At 44.4% G+C, this 10,047-nt stretch overlaps 1 protein-coding gene and 1 long non-coding RNA gene across 5 annotated transcripts in view; one reads left to right on the top strand and one right to left on the bottom strand.

Moving 5' to 3' along the window:
• The window catches only part of LOC108232068 (nuclear receptor coactivator 3), a 62,856-nt gene that overhangs the window by 41,127 nt on the left and 11,682 nt on the right, over positions 1–10,047 (bottom strand). The gene's annotated exons all lie outside the window — the stretch shown is intronic.
• LOC119617276 lies at positions 6,114–6,926 on the top strand. Its single transcript, XR_005233497.1, has 2 exons — positions 6,114–6,325; positions 6,541–6,926. It is a non-coding gene; the product is annotated as an uncharacterized LOC119617276 (long non-coding RNA).

Raw genomic sequence — 10,047 nt, forward strand, 5'->3', positions numbered from 1 at the left:
GGGGCGGCTGGAAGCTCGCTCTGGATACAGTGATGGGCGTTCCTCTCCATGGCTCCTGCGAGGTCAAAAGTTTACCGTGGTTTTAATTTCACCTTTCCGCAGCCAATCAGAGCGCGTCTCCGACTGCTGGGGGAACTTTGACCCACTCTGAGAATGTGACTGGAAAGATTTGAAAGTCGCCCCTGCTCCTCCGCCAACTCTCTCGATTTTTATCACTTCAAGCTTGTGTTGGGGTTTTTTTTTTTCTTGGGTTTTCCTTTTGTTTTCAACTTTCCAACCACCCGTGTTTATTTTACATCCCCCCCGGTCACAGAGGGAAAAGAGAAAAGAGAAAAGAAGCAGAGCTGCTGATCTGATCGGGTAGAGAGACGGGGCATGAAAAATATAGATGGCTTATTTATTTATTTTATTTTTTTGCATTTCAGTGCTTTTCCTCTGTTTTTCCCAAACAGATGTCACCTTGATTGAGAGAGGGTTGAAAACCGCAGGATCAACAGCTTCTCCTCAAGACGGAGCAAGTTCCATCACAGCACTGACCCAAGGGTCCGTGTTGGGGTCTATTCAAAAACAACACGCATATAAATACAACGGGGACACACCCCACATCCTGCCACAGTGCTGCTGCAAGTGTGTGTGTGTGAACGCTCATGGGTAGAGTCTATGAAAGGAGGGGGGGGTAGTTAGATCATAGCATCAGGGAGGGGAGGGGTGGCTCTGGAAACAGAGAGTGGGCATGACAGGCAACGGCACGTAGAATGGCTGTGAGCCACTTGTTAGAAGACAAGGCTGTGTGTGTGTGAGAGAGAGTAGTGTCTGGTAGAGAGGGTTTTTTTTTTTTTACTTTAGGACTGCTTCATCCTTCTGTGTGTGTGTGTGTGTGATTAATTAACAGCCACAGCTACCGAAGAAGCTCCCCATCGCTCTGTTCTCCACACATGAACAGCACAGCCGTCTCCTTCCTGTTCCTCGTCCACCTGGCTGCGAGACAGAGGCGGAGGCAGGCGTGCAGAGATCCTCGAGAGAGCAGCAGGCTGCGAATCTTATAAAAAAAATTTAAAAAAATGCGAGCAGATAAAATGCAGACGAACTACAAGACGAGAAGAAATACACGCTGCCCCACCCCCCTTTCAGCCACCTGTGGCTGACTTTCTCCTCCGTCCTCCTCTCCACCCATGAAATAAGAATGCGTTTGTTACAACAGCTGGATTATAGGAGGAATACCGCGATGCTCAACGGGGCCCAATAAAAACCGAAAGCTACCACAGGTGCAGTCTGTGGCCCTTCTGGCAGGAGTACCATAATATTTCTGCTGGAGGAGACGTGATGCAAACTTGACAGTGGTATTAAAAAAAAAAGGTTTATAAACAGCGTTTGCATGAAATTTTTGAGAATAAAGTTGTTTTAGGACCGCAGCAATCCACTTTGGTCTTGGTCCCGCTTGGACTAGCTGTTAGCTTGTCTAAGCAACTGCAAATGAATGAAATGAATAAATTTTTAAATTGAGACTGTAGTTGTTGCTAAACTGCCGACGTTAAGTTGACTCAGTCCAAACAACCATCTGGTGTAAAAGAGTAAAACTGTGTGGTTCAATCACTCCTTTCAATGGCAGTGGAGCACAGCAGCCTTTGTTTGCAACAGCATCCATAAATGCCGACTGGAAAAAGGATGGTAAGGATGATCTTCAGGGCTGTCGGCTCATTGAGTGAACAAACTGTGGTCTTGATTCTGAAGAGAAGGAGACCCTCAAAGGATCTTCAAAACGATCACAGAAGTGTTGCATTCAGGAAAGTTAATGGCTGTGAACATGTTGAAGGACAACACAGTGTCTGATGTCCTCTTGTCCCGTCCTTATAAACTCTACTTTTTATTTTCCAGTTAAAATATGGATTCACTAGTGTCACTGGTTTTCTGTTTTAGATCCTACTTCCACCAAAGAGTCAAACAGATGTGTTTCAATCTTTTATAAATGTCACAAATAGTTAAAACTAGCTGAAGCGTTTCAGGATAAACACAGGGGGTTTAACCCAACTCTGTAGCATAACGAGCTGTCACACCTTACTTCGGGCCAAGAGGTCTCCGTGTTGCCCCGAGGTTTAGGGTTACACAGTTAATGGACTGTTTGAGAAACACTTCACGTCAACGACATAGTCCATTCTTCTTCCGCGTCAAACTCCCAACCCCCACGAGGCACTAAAACCAAAAACCTCTCCCGTTCTCCCACATCCTCTCTGCTTTCTGTCTTCTGTGCAGAAGACGAAAAGTTACAGCGTGAAGCAATTAAAGCTCATGAAAAAATCATCAGCACACCATCGCCCTAACCTTTCTCCGATACTTCACTGTGCTTTGCTGGCGAATCCAAACTCTAAATACGCCTCAAAGTCACCCATTCGCACTGAGCAACATTAGTCATATCACAGCAACAGGTCACCCCCCGCCCCCCTTTAACCCCTCTGGCTATATTTCTGCTCTTGTGTGCAGCTGAAGTGTGTCAGGTCAAAGGTTAAACGCGGAACAGTCACAAATTAGTCCTGACATGTCAGAGCTGAATAAATGTGTGCGCTTCTGAGTAATGTGCTGCCTAAAAGGACACTTCGACAGCCAGCAACAGGGAATGAGAAACATAAAATTAGTACACGCACAAGCTTTTTTAGCTACTTTGTTGTTCATTGTCAAACTATTTTTTTTTTCCACAAAGCTAGTTAAAAGTGTTAAACTGAAGGAGTGGGAGGAAGGTTCCCACTGAAGAGCAGGACAGGCTGGTAAACTAGAGATCCCGTTCAAAGGCGTGACGGGTGCGAACAGCTAAAGGTCTCCTGCAGTCTTCGTCGAGCAGATTCTAATCTCAGTTTTTCTGTTTCAGTCACGCTGACTGACAAAGTCAGTTCACGCTGGCTTTAAAACTATGAGCTGACAAAAGCAAGCGTCGAAAGAAAAAGCAATCAATAAAAAAAGAGAGGTCAGTTTACTTGAAACATGACAGAAGCCACAAGTTTTCTCATAGGGATAGTTCAGATCTTTTAATAACCTGTTGCAGATAGAACAACCTCGGTTCGGTCAGCTTAATTTGGACCAGACTGATGAGCTAACAGCTAGTCCGAGCGCGGTTAAGAGGGGATTGCTGCCGTCTTAAAACATCTTTAATATCAGACAATGTGCCACTCTCAGATACCTTGATGTCAGTTTTGTCCATTGACCCGCCAGTTCAAGTAGACAATCAACTCCAGTCATGTCAGTTCCACATACCACCTCTTTCGGCTGTAATTTCAGTAACCCGTATGCTCATGTCTGTAGTCATTTAGTAATTAATTGTCAGAGACCATAGTTTGGTGTTTCATTGTGTGACACAGATACATCATCAGTCTGCACTCGGTGTGGGCTCTGCGAAGGTTTGAGGCACAAGTTTAGCTCTAGTCAAACCTTCCTCCAGCTCCTTCAGTCTAATATATGACTTTCGCGATTAGCTTATTTTGTAACAATACAGTAAACCGGTGAGCTTATCTGAAGCTGGTTCCACCCGCTCATCATCACCGGGAGCGACGTTTTAGATGGCATCCAGTTCTGTCCAGGTTACCATGAGTCTTAGGTCTGGGACGTGGTCGTACATTAATTTAGGAACGATTTTAGGTCTTCAATCAACGCAGGCAGACTTGCATGCAGTCCTCTGAAAAGATTTAAGTGTGTAGCATTTGGAAAATGACTACCTGTAGGTCAAATACTGATTGGTGTTACGTTAGTCTGAGCCAGGAGAGGTAGGAAACAGTCGATCACATCGCGGAAAACAACTAAAAATTGACATCTGTGAATGATCGTATGATTTACAATACAATCTGCAATTTATTTAAATTCTAATCTAAAGGAAAACTTTGTCCACCATGACTTGTTTTCCATCAGAAAAATGAAGCTAAAAGACCACCAGAGAGCACCGAAACAAGGAAGAGGAGGTGATACTTCAGGCTGAGCCACACATTTGTTAAAAATATTGTTTTAGAGGCATCTACGCTGGGTGATGACTAAACCACGCTCAACCCACTTCTTCTCAAAGAGTTGAAAGACTTTAATTCAACAGTTAATGAAAAATACAACTTCCAAATGCCTGAGAATATAGAAAAAGGTACAGATGGACCATGACTCGTCCTTATGCATTTACTGAGGTTGGATGACTTTATACACACATAGGAGGCTGAAGAACCTTTGCAGTGAAAATCCATGGATGTAGAAGTTTTTTTTTTACACGCTATCAGACACAAAACACACCTGGCTGTTCTCATTCATCCCAAGCGATCCTGCTTCACTAAAACTTATTGCAAAACTTTAGTTTTTGGTAACCCTGCGACCCAGAAAGGAGAAGCGAGTAAAGAAAATGGATAGATGGGTGGATGTTATTGGTATATTACTTTGAGATGTAGCATTGAAGAAATTAGGATAACATCCAAGCATTATAAAGTCCCCAAAGCAGACTGCTGTGCAGCGTTTAGCAGCTTCAGTCTCATTAATCTTTTACGTTAACTGGCTTTCCTTGATCGTGTTTCCCCATCTCACCGTAATGCGTTTTTCTTTTCATTTATAAATTGCAGAACTGGTCGGTATGAACACACTTCTTAGCAGATTAGGCAAGCTGTTGAACAGATTATGAGCTCGTCAACACAAGACTTTGCTCTTTCCTGAGCTTCGCTGACCAGAACTAAAGGTTGAACTGGAGGTGTCCTGCAGGTAAATTATTAATGGCTTGTTGTCGTTTCCTCTCTTAACCCTTGCTCTCCCTCTGTTCATCTCCTCTGCCCTTTCTCTTGCCTTGAATGTTGTTTTCCGGCTCTCATTCCATCAGCCCAACCTTCTGCTCTCCTTCCTCCACCCTCTCTACATGCTCCCTCCCTCCTTTTCTCCGCGCCTAGAACAGAGATGGGGTTATTTTTAGCCTTGGTGAGACAGGGCAAGAGATCGTGCTGGGCTAACACGTACTCTCCGCAAGGCCTTAACTGAAGACCTGTCAGTGACGTGTGACGGGAGAAGAGTTTACAGTTAGCGCACACTGTAAAAGTGTGCACGCCCTTCCAAAGTGTGTTTGTGTGCTTGTTGGGTGACATAAATACAGCATTACCAAGTTTTTCTTTCCAGAAACAAAAAGGTCCTCACAAAGACACCTGTGCACATTTTCAAACAGCTTGATTAGAGAGCAAACAGAGAGTGGAAGTTAGTTAGTCCCCAACACCAGTTCTCAGGAGACGCAATCCTGCAAGTTTTAGATGTACCATTCCTCCAACACATATGATTCACATGATTGTATCACCTCCTCAGCATGTGATCAAGTTCTGCAGGATTCTAGTAAAGACACGTTCACTTAGTTCAGATGTGTTAAAGCAGGGAAGCGATCTAAAATATGCAAGATAGTTCCCACCCAGAACCCGAGCTGGAGACCCATCCATCCATCCATTTCTTTTACCCGTTTCACCTTTATAGGTAACAGGGAGCTGGTGCCTATCTCCAGCCATCACGGTGCGAGAGGCGGGGGACACCCTGGACAGGTCGCGAGTCCATCACAGAGACACACGGAGACAAACGAGACAAACAACCATTCAGTGTTGGAGACCGCTGGTGTAAAAGCTCCTAAAAAATATCTGGTAGGTAGGTTGGAATAGTCGCAACAAACAAAAAGTCTGTAAAGGTTTTATTTAAAAGGACTGTTTCATTTTTACCACAAACATACGACAGAAACCAAACATAATTTCAGTAATAATCACGCACCTATTAGATGCTTTTAGAACACTTGACTGTTAGTCCCATAGAAAGGTTATAACATCGATTATGGGCAAAAGCCTTCTATTCCCCCTTTCTTCTTCATGATTTTCAAAATTAGAAATTGCAGTCTACTAGGAGACAATATTTCATCCTGTGCATCGTATAATGACGCACAGTAGTGTACATACAAAAAATAAATAACACATGATTGTAAAAAGCCTAATTTATTGGGCAGCATATAAATGCACAAACAACTTTTAAAAGCATCTAAAAGAAAATAACAAAAGGAACCAAAATCCGTCTCAAACTGCATCAAACCAAAATCAAAACTCCGGCCTCTTTGTGCACAGAGAGCATGCGGATGTCACTGACTATTTCTGACCACTCGACTCTCACAGGACTAACAGACTCATTGTAAGCGAAGGACAGAAAAAAAAGGTTTATAGAGGAAAAGCTGATTCAACTGAAGACACTCCCTCTGCCTGAGCTGGGGGCCCATGCATGAAGCGCTTCTTTCCACTTCCCAGCTTGGCAGAAACACGTGGTCTGATGGCAGTAACTCTGCGTGGTCCCCGTCGACAGCAAAACGGTAAAATCAGCACTCTGACTTCAGCCTGATTCTGTGTCTTCTCTGTACATCACGGGATCGCTTTAAAATTTTCATAACTTTCACCTCTTACGCAACAGTTTTCTGGAATTAAAAACCATAACCACTGGGTTTCGGCTGACATTTTGTCTGACCTGTTTGCCTTTTTAAGTTTCATCGGTATCATTTTGATTCTCCGTCCTTCTTTTCCTTTACAGTTTCTGAGCAGATAGCAGCGGAGGGCGACAGCTTTGCACGCGTGCCGCTGAACAAAGCTCTGTGCTTCTGCAAGGTGCTGCAGTGTACAGTGAAGTCCACTCGACAGGAAGTGCCGATGACGTCACTACACTGACATCGTGACCTCAGAGGGGAGGCGGAGCTGCAGCCGAGCACACAACGTCCACTCGTCCAGCTCACCGCTTCACACGAAGGTTGACAAGCTCAGCAGTGATCCTGCTGAGGACACTGGACACTGGAAGACGTGCTGGTTGGTACGGAATCAGAAAAACGCCACAAAAAGAGAAATATCCGTCGAAGGATAAGGAAAACGAACCTAAACTATGAAAAATGGATAAGGAAAAGCATAATAAATGCAAAAACAGAAGAAGAAACACTATTATTGCATGGATATGTGTGTGTGTGTGGTGGGGGTAAAGGGATGCAGGGGGGGCGTGGCAGCTGAGGGGCAGGCTGAACGGTAGTGAATTAAGTTGAGGAGGCGGTCACGTAACAGTAGGGTTCAGGCAGAGTTGAAGCCACTTTCTTGCTGTGCTGCAGCTGGTAACATTTACCTCATCTCCTTCCCCATAAATGTTGTCCGTGTGTGTGTATGGGCACGGAAAGGAGCTATAAAAGACATAAACTCTGCGTAGTTTTTTTTTTCTACAATGGAAAATGAGTAAAAACCCAGAGCTCCCCCTGTTAGACACAGATCATTCCAAGGACCCGTTTAACAAGCATCCATTCTCTTACAGCAACAAGAAACCAACCCCGTCCTGACCCCGACCCTCCAACTCTTCCCTGTCAGGAGCTTACGCAGAAGTTTTTCTAACTTTTAAACGGTGGTTCAGAAGCAAAACTTCCTTTCACCATCACGCCGCTGACTACTAAACGCTACAAACCTCTTCGCTGTGCTCCTAGAAAATGATGACTCGGTGGTAATCTGTGAGATGCCTGGTAAAGTCACCAAGCAGAGAATGGGGTGTATGTTGGGGGGAGGAGGGGGGGGCGCTGCTTAGGTTTGGCTAATTAAAGTCCAATTTATGATTTCAATGCCTGTGCGTCCACAAGGGTTCGCACTCTAACCCTTCTGTCCGTGCACTCAGATTCGTCATCAGAGAAGTTCAGCAGTAAAAGGCAGCAGATCAGTTGTGGAACATTTTACCTCTTCTTGTTTTAATAAAACTCAGCTGTAGTAGAAAACCCGTGCATCGTTCACCAACTGAGCACTGGGTGGGAAACAAGCAACTCTGCAGCAAGATTTTCTAATTCACACTTCCCTGATACATTGCTGAAGCCCAATTTGGAAAAAAAAACGTGTTTTTCTTCCCTGTTCACTGCAGTACCTATGATGGGTCTTAGCTAAAAAGTTCCCAAAAAACATCAGTGCAACATCCAGTGGAACCCTGTGTGTACTCTTAATATTATGACAATAATCATCTATCAGGCAAGCTGACACCTATGCTTGTACGAAACTGCCTTCTTCAACCTTGAAATCATTTTTGGATTTAACACTGATCCCTAGGTGGAGTAAGAAGAGTTGCAAAAAAGAAAAGCACCATGAAACGATTGTCTACAGAGGCAAAAATGTATTGTTTGTCAATCACTCAGCCACAGATCAGTTTTAGATAAGCATACGTCATTTGATGGCAAATCATGCTCACAGTGACATGCCACTGATCGAAAGTCCAGAGACAAAATAATATAATATAATATAATAATAATAATAAAAATAATATGTAGAAGAGCATTCTCGCTTAAAAAAAAACTAAACCGTGTCATACAGTGAGCTGGTTGTCGCAGCTGCTGTTACATCTTCATTCTCCTACTTGGTAACTGATTAAATACGTACAGGCATGGCAGACTGCCAGTTTCTTAAACTTAGCCAATACTGGCCGATTGACTGGTGTCTCTCCAATCAAAACCCCATTTACACAACCCTTTAAAACTGTGCCTGAGGAGCTGTTTTGTTTCCTGCATTCCTGTCATGTGGCACAAGGCTGTGATGAGATGTTGACCTTTGGTGCAAGCCACAGGATTTTAAAGCGTTAACTATCAGAGAATCGTTGCGCGTTTATGCACGATGATTCTTGTGCCTTTATAAAAACATTTGTGCCAGGATACATTATGAAAGCAGTAATTGATCGTTTTGGATGGTTCAGGTGTCGACACCTGAAGGAACCAGTGTGGATGAAGTAAAATACACTTTCCAACCTTAGTAAGACAGACGACCCAACACCTTTTTTATTATCATCTCTGCATATTTTGTTTAATAAAACAAGCTGTTCTCTGATCTGTTAATGTATTACTAGTCTGTAATGTGCAGCAGACTGCTCAGGAGTCAAACACCTGAAAGGCCAGCAGCTACTGTGACGTTCCATACTCAAGTGGATTGAAGGTAAAGGAAAAGACCTGTTCTATAAACTGGGGCAGATTTTAATAAAGATTTATTAGAGACCAAAAGAGCATTTGTAATCAAGTAAAAATGTAGAACGTTATCCATAGATATATCAATAGTTCCTGCTTTATCTTCATCTTTAGACATTGAATTCAGTTTTTTAATTCCAAGTTACAAGTTTTTGTAAGGTAACTTTAGACAGTTTCGTAAAGTACACCTTTTCTTACACCCTGCAGAAAATAAAATCCTGCAACGTTTTCCACAGCTCAACTTTACACGCTGCAAGCACGAGCCCATCGGCGTTCAGGCGCCGTCCCACGGAAGTCCCAGCGTTCGCATGGAATTAATCTGTAACGTCGTGGCGTTCAGAGACTGCGTGGAAGATTTCAGAGAACAATGTGTGCAGCAGCGAGTCGAGTTGGTGCCGGCAAACTTGCAGCAGAGCGCGCTCCCCCCCTCCCCTCCCCACCCCCTCCTCCCGAGAGATGCAGCCCCTCTGAGAGAGGAGAGAGAAGGTGGAGAAGGAGCCCCAGGTAGCCTCACAGCAATGCACCATGAGAGGCAGGAAAACACAGAGGCAATCTCTGCTGCTCACTTCTTCTCCAGACGCCCAATCCCTCCGTCTCCCACTGACCAGCTCCGAGTTCTCCCACCAGCTGGTAAAAGAACCGGCAAATCACAAAGCTGCTTTGTTTTTTTGTTTCTTTATTTAAAAAAAAGGTAACTGGTCTGTGTAAGTGTAAGTGTGTGTGTGTGTGTTTGTGTCAGTGGGGCAGATGGAGGAAGGGCCGAGTTTGTTCACCTCACCGTCGCTGGAGTGCTTTGGACTGGTCACTTTGAAGTGATTCCTCTGTTTTCTCTCCCTCTCGCTCCCTCTCTCTCTGTGCACATCATACGAGCAGCGCGCTGCTCGGTTCAGAGCTGGATGAACGACCTTGAGCAGTCGCGCAGGGCTGTGTTGCCATGGCGACGAAGCCTCGCGCAGCCAGTAACAGCTGGATGCAACAGCACTCCCTGAATTTTAGCGGGAGCCGCCACGTTAATAAAGCGACTCTCCACGTCTCCTCCCCCCTCCTTTACTCCACACTCTTCATCACTCCCCCTCCTC

The sequence above is a fragment of the Kryptolebias marmoratus genome, linkage group LG8 (genome assembly GCF_001649575.2).
Source record: "Kryptolebias marmoratus isolate JLee-2015 linkage group LG8, ASM164957v2, whole genome shotgun sequence".
In the NCBI taxonomy this organism is placed as follows: domain Eukaryota; kingdom Metazoa; phylum Chordata; class Actinopteri; order Cyprinodontiformes; family Rivulidae; genus Kryptolebias; species Kryptolebias marmoratus.